The sequence below is a fragment of the Gordionus sp. m RMFG-2023 genome, chromosome 3 (genome assembly GCF_954871325.1).
Source record: "Gordionus sp. m RMFG-2023 chromosome 3, tfGorSpeb1-WG-v2, whole genome shotgun sequence".
Taxonomy (NCBI): domain Eukaryota; kingdom Metazoa; phylum Nematomorpha; class Gordioida; order Chordodea; family Parachordodidae; genus Gordionus; species Gordionus sp. m RMFG-2023.
The window spans coordinates 22,349,399-22,363,475 of NC_088777.1; the positions used below are offsets into that span (position 1 = coordinate 22,349,399).

The 14,077-nt window shown below is 23.6% G+C and overlaps 1 protein-coding gene across 1 annotated transcript in view; it reads left to right on the forward strand.

Annotated features, from left to right (window-relative positions):
- Positions 1 to 2,768: 2,768 nt before the first annotated feature.
- LOC135925657 (GATA zinc finger domain-containing protein 14-like) overlaps positions 2,769 to 14,077 on the forward strand; it is a 45,583-nt gene continuing 34,274 nt past the window's right edge. The window contains exon 1 of the mRNA XM_065461068.1: positions 2,769 to 2,826. The gene's annotated coding sequence lies outside the window, so the exon portion shown is untranslated. The remainder of the gene's footprint in view (positions 2,827 to 14,077) is intronic.

Below are 14,077 nucleotides of genomic sequence, written 5' to 3' on the forward strand. Positions count from 1 at the left end.
CGTCGCCAATCTGTAGCTTATGTATATATAACTTGGACTTCATGTAATTCTTTATTGCAATCAAAGAAACCATTTATACTAATAATATTAATGATGATAACATTATAATAATACAATCATAAACATCCTCATCGCATTTCATAATCTCCAGCAATCATTCTTAAACTTTTCTCCATCTCCAAAACCATATAATCTGGATTAACGATTCATTCTGTCTATCCCCGTGTTCGGTGGTAACTAATCACTACAATATATAATATTAACCCTGTGTTTAATATCGCTCATTTGTTTACCCATTTGACTTATATTCAATTATAAAATCCTATATTCATTTTATTATCGTTTATTCATAATGTTTATTAAAATATATTTTAAAAATGGTATTGATGACATATTATTAAATATTTCATAATGACGGAAGTTTTTATAAAAACAAGTTTCTCAGCAACGTAATAAAGAAGAATATATCTAATCAAATATATTTTATTCCTTTTAATTTTTATAAAACTTCATGAAATTAAGGGCTCATATATAAGCAAAGTTGGTATAGCATATAGATACAAGTATCGAGATACAAAAATGTCCTATCTAGAAAGAATATGTATCTCGATTCGGTATTTGTTATTGGATACCTTTTAAGATACAATTGATATACTTTCTCTTATTACTTTTATATCTTAAAAATAATATTTGAATGCAAAATTCATTTTATCTTATATGAGCAAATAATTCCAATAAATTTATATTGAAAATATTTAGACTAATAAAATAAAAATATTATAATATAAAATATAAAAACTTATTTATAAAAAAAATATATAAATATTTATTAAACATTCTTTTTTAAAGGTATATATAAAATCTTTACTTAGTCATGACGGCCATTAATGATTAAAAACAATACAATTGATGCACAAAATTATTTTAAGCAAATAAATCTATTTCCGTTAACATTTAATGAATAAATTGTAAGTTTAAAATTTTTTTAAAAAATAAATGCTCGTTTTAAATGAAAATTTTCTCAAAAAATGGTGGTATTGACATTTTTTTATTATTTTTTTATATGGTTTTTGAATTGAATGAGGACAAAATATAAATATGTTGTTTACGTATTTGGTGTTTTCATAATAAGAGTTTCTTTCGAGAACAAAGGCGAACCTTGTATATAAGATAAATTGTTTCTGTATCATTTTAAAAATTTTATCTTTATCTTGATCCATTTTTATCCGATGTATCTGTATCTCGTTCCATTTAAAAACATCTTTTAACTACTCTCTATATAATATTAATTATTTTACAACATAAATAATTTTAAAATAAATTATATACAGGGTAAGATATTATAATAAAAACAAAAAGTTAAAAGAATGAAACATTATGTGCCTTTATTTTTACATAATACTTAAAAAATAAATGACGATTCATTAATATATAACAAAACAAACACTACAAAAATACATATGGTAAAATTTTAATGTAATTTTTTTGCATTTACAATTTTTATATTACTTAAATTTTTTTATATAAAATACAGTAATATTTTTTTTCAAATGTTTAATATATGACAAATTTTATATAGTAATACAAATAATACAAATTCATTTACATCAAATCCTGATCCTGTTTATTCTAATTCACAAATGTTTAATATACGACAAATTTTATATACTAACACGAATAATACAAATTCATTTACATCAAATCCTGATCCTATTTATTCTAATTCAATACCTAATATATCTGCTACAAATAATTCTCATTATATCAATTCTCCCTTATTGTATAAAAATATTGAATATAGCCAGAGAAAAAAATATTTTTCTTAGACGAGACAGGCATGAATTTACATGTTGCACCTGTTTACGCCTGGGCACCATACAATGTTATGCCAACTGTTAAAGTCCCACCATCTAATGGTAAAAATTTAAGTATATTATGTACTATGGGAATCGAAGGTGTCATACTTCATCGCATCATCGAGGGAGCTTATAATAGTCTTCTATTTCGATAATATATGATAGAACTAATTAATATCATACCAAGGGATGCAGTTATTGTTATAGACAATGCATTCATCCATAAAAGTCACCTCATTGATAGTTTTAAAGTGCGAGTAGAATTTTGCTCTCCTAATCGCCTCATATAAACAAATATAGGTCAATGAATCCCCGACCAAATACAAGAAACGAAATCGTTCATAATATAACATCAATTCTTAATGAATTTACTATTCCTTATGACTTTTCAAGTTATTATAATAAAATGCATCAATATTTGGAGAATGGTTATCGAGGACAACCATTAAAGGTAAATTTATAAAAATATAATTTATATTTAAATATATTTTAAAGGAATATAGAAAATCGGAATACATAAAGAAAAAACGAAAATTAAAATGCATTTTTTAAATCTGTTTTGTCATACATTATATATTTGACCGTCATTTATTTTTTGAGTATTATATAAAAATAAAAAAACATACGGTTAAATCTTTTTAATTTTTTGCTTTTATTATATTAATTTACCCTGTAAATATTTAAGTATATTCTAAATAACGACCAAATTAAATTAAATGTAATAGGATCCACTTTAATTTTATTCGATATTAAAAAATTTTAATAAGATAAATAATTTTACAAATATTTAAATATAAACACTTGTTCAATTAACGGAATCATTCGGTCGCTTCCGGACTATATATCATAATCCCATAGCATATGTACCATAAAATATCAATAACGTTCAACGTTATACATTCCATTTTCTATGAAATTTATAGTTATCATTCATTCGTGATATTTTTCCATGCCATTTTTAAAAATTTTAGTAAGTATATTATGTTACAAACAATTTATGATATTTTCTATAAATTAGTCACCATTTTTTACATACTTAATTTATTCACTAAATACTTTTTCCAATAATATTGATTCATTGAAACCATTATTTTTATTACATTATATGAGTTGCCAGGCTGACCTGATCTGGTTCTGGCTAACGGCCTGAGTCAAGGCTCATAACATTAATAAAATATAGTCTTGATATATGGCCTAAAAAATATAAGTTATATTTCTTTCCCACCTTTTTTACATGATTGAATATAATAAGTTAAATATTTCATATTCATATAAAAAAATTTTATAATAATAGATAAAGATTATAAAATTTGTTCATGGATATTGAATTTAGTGCAGAATAAAATTTATATTTTGCCATTCATCCTGGTTAATCTATTCAATCATTCATACCATTGCACAATATAATCTGCTTCTGCATGGACCATTTCATTCATTAAATTCACACATTTTGATAAAATTATTTCAAAGAATATTAAACAAATAATCAATAGCTTATTTTACAAATGGTTAACAACTCATTTTAAAATTAAGATACAAAAAATTAACAAAACAGTTATTATTTTTAAATTTTTTTTATAATAAAATAATGTGTATTAAGATTATATTATATTACATGAATATTAATATTTAAATTAATAGAATTTTTTTCTTTCTAACATCTCTAAATATATTATATTTTATTAAATAGGGGATAATAATTATATGGGATTGTAAATAAATACATGTACTTTAGGTACATATATTTTTAATGCATTTTTCATTATATTTTATAGAATATAGAAATAAAAATTATAATACATATTTAATGAATTACCAGACTAGAACTACATAACATAGTTTAGCATCTTTCATGACATATCTAGGATTTTTGTAAGAAGGGGGTGGTGATTGAGTATCTTTTTATCATATTTTTCATTAGAGGGGGTTAGACCATATTGGGTAAATTATCTAAAAAATGATAATTTAATTTTACACTTTTCTCCCATAATTTTTAATAGTCTTACACTAATAAATATAATATTGTTAATGACATATTGTACTCATTTTGGAATGAGAGAGGGAGTGGTTAATGATAGATATTACCTTAAGGTAGTGCCTAACAAATTTGTATTTTGTTTATTTTTCATATGGATAGGTACCAAATTTATTTACAATATATATTTGAAAAATTGTGACTTTTGGAGTGTCTGTGGCCTAGTTGACAAGAGGACTGCTTACCAAACTGATGTTCTAGGTTTGAATCCCAGAAAAAATCATGTTTTTTCTTAATCCAACTTAGTAATTTCATCCTTGAGGGGATGATATATATGGGGTTTGACTCGACCACATGATTCTGTATGTTAAGCAAATTAGGTTGTTATTTAGAAAATTGCTATATGTTGACTTGGTAATATCTTTCATTAACCAGAGGGAATGGGGGTTTAGATTAATAATATTTAGATAATAGAAACTGCAATTGCTAAGGAGGAATTCACCCCCCTTCAGGCTACATCACTGGCATCATTTATATAAAATAAAGTTTTTAATCCAACATTTTCTGATTTTGTTGATAGTTAAATTTCCAAAATATATGAGGGTTGATGATTGCTTTATAAATTATTAATTTTTATCATGAATTTCAAATTTTTTTAAGCCTGAGCCCACCACCGGATACCATATTGTATCTTGGACAAGCCTGTTGTGTTCTTAAAAAAAATGCTTAGATGGATTTATATCTTAAACTTAAAATATTTATGTTTTTCTCTATTTTATGGTATACTGAATTTAAATATTCATCAATGATTTGATTATTTAATGATCTTTATCTGTTTTATTCTATTTATTACAAAATGAATGGTAAATATTTATCACCTCCTGATTATTTTAATTTTTCATATTTTTTTAGAGATCTGCAAAGTTAGGCCCGGCCCGAGTCTGGCCCAACCTGAACGGGCTTTGAACTGGGCTCAGGCCTAATTTTATTTAAAATAATTGGGTTCAAGCCAGGCTGGGCCTAATATTTTTAAAAAAATTTCGGGTTGGTTCGGACCTTGAAAATTTTATTAAATATATCTAAATTTATTAATTTTATATTGAATTTTTTATGTAAAATAAAAATTTTTGATTTAATTTATTGAAACTTAACGCTATATAATATATGTCTTTTATTTTAGGTAATTATAAAAATTAATTTCTATATTTAAATAAATTCGGGCTTGGCCGGGCTGGTAAAATAAATTTCTAGTTTGGGCCGGGCCGGCAAAACTTTTTATAGAATATTTTGGGTCGGGCCGGGCTTGAAAAATTAGGCCCGATGCAGATCACTACTACAAATCACTAAACATTAAACCCCTAAAACCCGGTATTTTTTATTGAACCTAAACCAAACCTAAACTGCTGTAAAATTTCTAACTGAACCTGAACCAAACCAGTGAACCAGTTCGAACCTCATGATTTTATGCTTATAAAATATAAAATAATGTGTAAGTTATTATTAGTACATTGCAAAATTTTTAATTATATTCAAATTGTTTTAAAGATTGATTGATAAGTGTCAGTCATATTTTTTATATTAGTGTATTGCCATTTTACCATATTTAAAAATCAGCTATTAATTCTTGCTTTTTAGGTACATTTTCATTATTAAATTAAGTAGAGCTTTTGATACTATTAATATATATTTATTTAGTAATTTTATATATTTTTACATATTTTTATATAGTTGTTTTAATATTTTAATGTTTTATCATTTTTTAAAAAATTATACCAATAAAAATTTTTGATTAAATAAGTTTAAATATTGTTTAAATTAAATTTATTCATTGATATTTATTTGTTATATTTATAAATTAAATATCTAATATATATAATCTCTATAATCAAAAGATGATTGTTTTCGTATCTTCCTAATCTATTTAAAATTTAAGGAGACTATTATAGTGTAATGTTATTTTTTTGCTCTCTACGAGAGTTGAACCACAAACCTCCCATTTCAAAGGCGTATGTTTTAAGCATGCACCAACTTGAATATAATTAAATTTAAAATATTAATTATATAATTTTTATTTAAACAATATTGATATTGGTATAATTTTTTAAAAAATGATAAAACAAAATATTAAAACAACTATATAAAATTACTAAATAAAAATATATATTAATAGTATCGAAAGATATAAAAAGAGCTTAATTTAATAATGAAAATGTACCAAAAAAGCAAGCATACTAGCTGACGGGGTTGAAGGGTAATTATTTAGTTTGTGTGTATGGTACTAAATATATTTTATTAATAAATTTTTAAAATATTAAAATTTAGGAGAAAAAGAGGTAAAATTGTTGCAATGTGAACATGTATTAGAAATATCAAAATTTAAATTTGTGATGGAAATCATATTGGATAAAATTTAAAATAGAGCTATAAAATTTTGAATTTTAAATATGGGTTATTCATTGGCCTGAAATTTTTTTTTTGCAGACATAGCCAGGCCTGATCAAAAAACCAAGTCCCATGCAACTTTTATAAAATTTTGCCATTTATTTTTATTGTAATTTAATAAAAATGTCTTAAATTTATTTTATATTTAGAATAAAATTTAGATTTGTGGAAATCATATTGGGTAAAATGCTTGAAAATTTTTTAATTTAAAATATGGGCTAGATATTGGAAGTCCCTTATTTAAATTCGTAAGATCACTCACAATTAGGGTTGGCAAAATTTGTGATTTTAAAAATCACGATTAAACCAAATACTAATATTTTTAGAGAAGGTATAGATTTAGATTGAAAAATATCATACATCATAATTTTTTTTACCTTAGTATAAAAATTTAATGCTTCACGAGATCCGGTTAAGAAATTATTGAAAAGCGAATATATTTTGTCAAATGAAAATCCGACTTTCAATCAAAAATTTGACAATATTAGAAAACTGTTTTAAAACAATTTAACTAGTCGATATCAGTGAGTCTTAAAGAAAATTATTCATTTCTAAAACGATGAATATCCCAAATATTACTGTTAAACTTTAAAATTTCATTTTTTTTGATTAATAAAATAATGTTGTTATTATTTTTAATTTTAATTACTGTTATTTCCCAATTGGGTGTCCTAATGCATTAGCAAAATTTAAGATATTCGTTAATACCCTTAATTAAGATAATCTTGATTATTAATTTTGTGGTAATTGTTTAATATGCCCCAAAAATTTAAAACTCTCCCTCTCATTTTTCTAATTAGAGGCTAGTTCTTCAGTTATATTATAATAAATATGGTTAAATAACCTTTTTTCCCAGGATAAATAATTATTTATAAAAATTTTTACACAAATCAATTAAGCTATCTAATTATTTTTAAAATGTTTGGATATCAGATAAAATTTAAAAAAATTAATCATGTCTAAATTAGATTAGTATATTATTTAATTATTATATGGTTGTTTAAAACCTACCATCTTGAAAATCAACATTATAATACCTTCACCATCACATTTCTTTTCCTATCTTCTAAACCCCAAATATATTTCAAATTTAACAAGCAAGGTGGCAATGGAATGTGGCTAATTTTATATCTTCAACCAATCTCTTTCTTATCTATCAATCATGGTAAATTCCAACCTGCATCTGACTCGTTTAATAAAATTATGTTTTCCAATGAAATAATTAAAAAATGAATGATGGTTTGCACTTGGGATCTTTCAATTCATAATAAAACAGTCAATAGCTTCATTATAATATTTTTATCATATAGAGTGTATTCCAAACTTAGGAATCGTTAAGAAAACAAGTTTACATTTAAACAAATAAATTCAAATACCAATGTCGAGTACATGAAAAGTTGCGATGCACAAGGCATAAAAAAGATCTTTTAATTTTAACATCTAGATTTTAGAAGATATTATGATAATTCTCTTTTAAAAATTTGTAAAACAAATAGAATATTATTTTTTAAATTGAATTACACTAGGCCTATTCAAAAAAACGAATATTCGAATAATTACGAATACGAATAATAAATTATTTGTTTTATCCGAATACGAATAATTACTTATTCGATTCGAATAAAATGAATTATTCGGAATATTTAATAAATTGCTTTTAATAAATCTAACATTTGTAATTTTTATTTGATGACCTTCCAATCTGACAGGTGGTGTTTATAATTAGACTAGCACAAATTTGAAAAATCTCTGAAGTGAAAATTAAAGCAATATTTAAATTTTTATTTGCCATATTTTTTGAATCTGAGTTATTTTTTGAATCTCATAATAAATTATATTGAAAAATTAGACATACAAAGGTATATAAAAATATAATAAATCTTATAATAAATTATTATTAGTAGCCTAATTATGTTAGCGGAGAATGCTTCTGATGAAATAATTATGCTTGCTGTTGAAGTTGACAAAATTTCCTCACAAAAAGAGCGATTATATGGGATCAATATCAAATCAATAAAGAATGTAAAAAGGCTGCTTACAATCATTGCAAGAGCATTATAAAGGCAAAACAACATCCCCTCTTATTAATCATTATAATAAGTATCATTCACACCTAGGGATTACCTATCTATACAAAGAACATCAACTACTTGTGAAAGGTTTTTCTTAGTTGGAACTAATCTGTTATCAAAAAATGAAAATATAAGAAAAACTCTGCCTTAAAAATTGGCTTAGAATTATAAACATATACATTTTAATTTTGTTTATAACTTGATTACATATTTTTTATTACCAGATTATTATAAAAATTTTCTGCTTGAAATCAAATTTGGAACAAAAAATTTGTCAATATATTTGAGTATGATATATTTTATTAAGAAAATTCATTTCAATTATTCGAATAATTCGAATCGAATACAAATAGTAGATTTTATTATTCGTACGAATAAACTAATCGAATGAATAATGCACTATTCGATTCGAATTCTTTTTTGAATAGATCTAAATTACACTATTCAAATTATAATGATTAATTTTTTATGGTAAATGCTAAAAAACTGATGTTTCTGTTATTTTTACTAAATTTCAGAGTCTTTATTTTTCTCGACTGCAAACCGGACCGAATTCCGAGATATTTTACCGAACCATAACCTTTTTTAGGAGGGTTCACGGCCCTTAGAATATTAAATAATTTCTCGCTACATTGAGATTAGAATTATACAATTAAATCAAGTCTTTTTTTATATAATAAGTAATGATTACTAGTAGAATTTAGTATTTTTCATATAAAAATTATTTAATTCTATAATAATCTAAGTCTTTGTCATTCCTTATATTAAGTATTTTGATCAAATTTAATGAATAATATTTTATTAAAAATATTTATTTAAATCAAATTGATTTATATTTGCCAACCCTACTCACAATTAATTCATTTAAGAGAGGAAACTGGCAGAAATTTAGCAAACCAATTAGCCATAAGTCGATCTATCAGTAGAGATTATTTAAATATAAAAATATAGGGATTTTTAAGTTTACTTAAAATAGAGAACATCTAAGTATTACTAATTCAAAAGGAAAAGGATTTTAGAAAAAAATATTTTTAAAAATTGGCATTTCTCTTCGAAAATATGATTTGATGAAATTTCTGCAATTGAGAGACAAGCTTCCATATCAATAAAGATTACATTTTAATAGGATATTCCTTCCATAAGAGAAAAAAATATCTGAAATTTTCTTTACATCACAATTAAACTATATTATATAGCCTGAGAAACTATTTTTTCTATAACATCCAAATAGAAGAAAAGATTATTGGGCTTTAAAATACGTAAATCGGACTAAAGTTGATTGGAAAAAAAAGTAATATTCAACAGCAAATTAATATTTGATATAGCTTTGGTTCTGTACGGGTCGTCTATAATGGCCATTATTTACAATTATTACCTTTGTGGTGACTATCTTGCTTGCTTAAGAATCATTAATTTCCAGATACTATAATTGGTTGCATGAATGCAAACAGATATGTTTTCTTTATAAATAATATAAATTTTATTAAATATCAAGATATTTCCAACGATGACCAATTCAATTATTAGGACGGACACCAAATCGCATCTTACAGTAAAATAAACCCCCTTGTCATATACGTACATAAACTTTACAGGGATCATAATATACATCCAAGTTATTATCCAGATTCCTACTGAAAACTTGGGGTTTATAAAAACGGAAGTTTTGAAAAGATGGAGAATAAAGGATTCTCTGAAGAATAAATTAGTTTATATGGAAATCGATATCCCAATATATACCCGATTCTTATTAATTCAATGCCACTAAAAATAACATAAGTTATAAAGGGAAAAGTAGATCTAACAATTTTAATATAGCTATGCAAAAATATGATATTTTAGCATATATCAAGGCGATGATTTTGTATTGAGTTAATCATTTATGATATTTTTTGTTCATTATGCATTGCTATTTTATAATAATAATAAAGGTTTTGAAAAAAAATTTGAATGATTATTTTTAAAATTTGTTAAAAAAATTAATAAAGTGGACATGACAGTATTTTTTTCGGGTGCTACTAAACATTTTTCAAATGCAATTTTTTCTTTATTTATTCCATTTAAATTCCTTCAATTAAAAATTGTGAATTATAAAAATAAATAAAAAAGGCTGAGTTATATAAATAATTTATAAGGTAACATTCGTTGTAAATAGTTACTCATAACCAGAATGTCGAATCAAACAGCCAATATTATAATTTTTTGAACCTTAACCGAACCATTATGAACACTTTGATAATGGTTTTAAATTATATTTATTTATTTTATATGATTGGTATAATTTAAAATAAATATTTATTTAAAAAAAATATACTTCATTAATTCGTTTTAATTGAATTTAAAAAAATAAATTGACAAATATGCTGATTTAACTTGTTATTTTTTATTAATGTTTTATAATATATTCAACTTATTTTTTTTATTTAAAAAATTTTTCTAGATTATTTGGGATGATAAATTTAAAAAATCCAAAACTTATAAAAACCAAAATGAACTAGTGTTAATTTTCAACCCAGAACGAACCATATAGATTTATTCAAAAATGACTAAAATGCAACTATGCGTTTAAAATTTTAAATTCGGAACTGTTATACTTAACGCTTCGATACCTGGGAAATAGTTAATTTGTAAGGATGTAAAGGTAACTATTTCAAAAGTAACGTAATAAAACGGATTATCAATTAATTTATAAAATTAAATATAAAGAAATACACCACCCTTTTTCTCTCTTATCTGTTTATGATATGAATTTTTTAAATAAATTCATAGCATATGGTGAGTAATTTTTTTAATCATCATGAAGGTTATTTAACATTTTTGAGTATCGACTGGTGTCGGAAAAATATCGGTGCATCTCTGTTAATTTCACTATTTACTCATTTATTGAATTTAAATAGCAACTTGCTTACATTAGTATAAAACTAGATATAATATACCTATTTAAAATATTTTCATAAAATATTATATTAAATAAAAATTGTGTGATAAAATATGCAAATATATGTTAATTTTTTTTATTATACTATACTTATGTAACACTAACAACAATTTCTATTTGATATTTATACATAAAAAATCAATATATTATTCCTATTTTATGGAATATCATTTATATTATATACTGGATTTTATAATAAGTGATTTTCAGAGTTTGGACTAATTATAAGGATCTTAAATTGCAAAATTTTATTTTTTGAAATAAAAAAATAATTTTATTAACACTTGTAGTGTTGATTATTCGTTAAATAATTGTAATTAATTACAGATATTTTATAAATAATAGGGCTGTGTCGATAGTAAAATGACCTATTTATAAATGTGCATATACGAGTGGCACCAGATTGGTAGCTAATTTTTTATGCATAAACATCTTGGAATATTGATATAACATTAATACTTGTTATAAATTAAAATTATTATAAGGATTCAGAATTGCCGATCAAAAATTTGCTTCTGATCAGTAAAAATTGCTGAAACCTATCCCATTCCATTTTGATAAATTATTTTAAGCTTTATTAACATTCTAAGATGGTTATACATTAAAAATTTACCATCTATCTTATGCCAATTCCGAGATATGCACATTTATAACCATATAATTTTAACATCGGTAAAATTATGTAACTTGTTACATTGCAAATTACTTTGTAAATTGTTATATAACTAATCATATTTAATATAATTTTTTTTATTATACATTATACAAAGTAATTTTGCCATTTACAATTTTAATCAAAGGAATTTAAAAATTAAATAAATGAATAATTTATACTGAAATATTATATTTTTCAGAAAATTTGAGTTTAATAAATTATTATTTGTTTTTAACAATAAACTATTCAAAATTGATGTAAAGGTGTACTTTCCAAAAATGCTTCCCCAGATTAATTAAACATTCTATAGACGCGCTAGATGTAAACAGGGATCTGAACCGAACCCGGACCTAAAAATATTTCGAATATGATCCCGGACCCGAACCTATTTTTACCAGAACCCAGGCCCAGATGGGGTTCAGGAATTTTTTTTATACCATTTGAACAATTTAATTCCTTAAAAAATTAATATAAAAATAACAAATTAATTATTTCAATTTTCCTGGAGCGCGCATAAAAATTTTAAGCTATTTCAGATTCAAATTTTTACATAAAAGGTATATCTATATAAAATTTATATATATAAATATTATTTATTAATTTCATAATTACTAAAATGATCTTAATTAAAATTACTAGTACATAATTTGAATTACTACTTTGAGTTTAAGTTATTTAATATTATAATCTAAGATTTTCTTTGTCAACTATTTGTTTTAATAGATCTACTAAATAAGGGAAAGAGACTTATAAAAATGTAAATATAAATTAATTCAATATTATTACTTGAAGATCAATTACCAAATTTTTATTAATAAATTATTTTCAAATCTGCTAATATATTTTTTTAATATAATATTGACTTGTATTTTCTTAAAAATTATGAATCTGGATCGAACTCGGACCTGAACCGAACCCTGAGCATGGGTTCGGGTTCGGCCTACAGAACCCACTCTGAACCCCTTTTTAAAATTTTCCCTGAACCTAATCTGGTTGAAAATTTCGACGGATCCATAAGAAATTTTACACATTAATAAGTTTTGAATTTGGGGAGTCTTTATATAAAGATAATGATATATGTTAGCGGCAATGTGTTATTTTTTCAACTTTAAATCATTTTTTGAGCACGTCTTTTTAAAATTTCAAAATATGATCTTACCGGAAATGTACAGCATGTTTAGAAATCTACTCTATGAATTTGAAACAATTTTGCCATGAACTTTTGAACTTAATATAATTTATATTGGTTTTAGCATAGAGTTTTTATATAAATTATCAATGACTCAAAATTTAACGGTAAAATTACCTACAATTCATAATATACGTATTCTAAACATGCTGAAATATATCTATGATAAAATCAATTTTTTAAATTAAAAAAAAACGCGCTCAAAAAATTATTTAAAGTTGAAAAAATAACACATTGCCAACATATTTTAAAAAGCAACTTGTTATATGTTAAACATAAATTTTACCTTTTCTTTATTAATATGCTACAAATTTTAAATTTTTTTGTTCTATGATTTTTTTTATAATCGAACACTGGGAAGTGGAGACATTATTTTTTGATGAAATAATTTTAAACATTTTATATGAAATAAATACCTACATCTCATTATTTATTCTTACATATAAGTTATATTTTTTTGCACAATTTACACCGATCTTCATGCTTTTTTCTCTTATTTAGCCATCTAGATGGACCAGGTCAATACAGTTTAATTGGTACATCCAAGGATTTTAGCGGGTATTATAAATCTATTCAGGGAAATAATTTTTTAATGAAATTGTTGTTTTAAAATCATACATTTATAACTATTTGGTTATTTCATGTCAGATCGATCACGATCTTCCTTACCCCTGATTTGGGTGTTGTATACAAACTAAGATATATAACTAAAGCAGTATTCAAATTTTAGCATCATAGCATATACATTTTTGGAGATATCAATGGTCAGAGTATATAAAATAATTTAAATTTACGCTTATTGATTCCATTCAATAAAGATTTACCAAAAACTACAGAATTAAAAATAATAATTTTAAACAAAATAAAGTAAATATATAATTATATTTTAAAAAATGTGTTTTTAATGGATCGACCCATTTAACCCTATTCTAAAGTTAAAATCCTTTTAA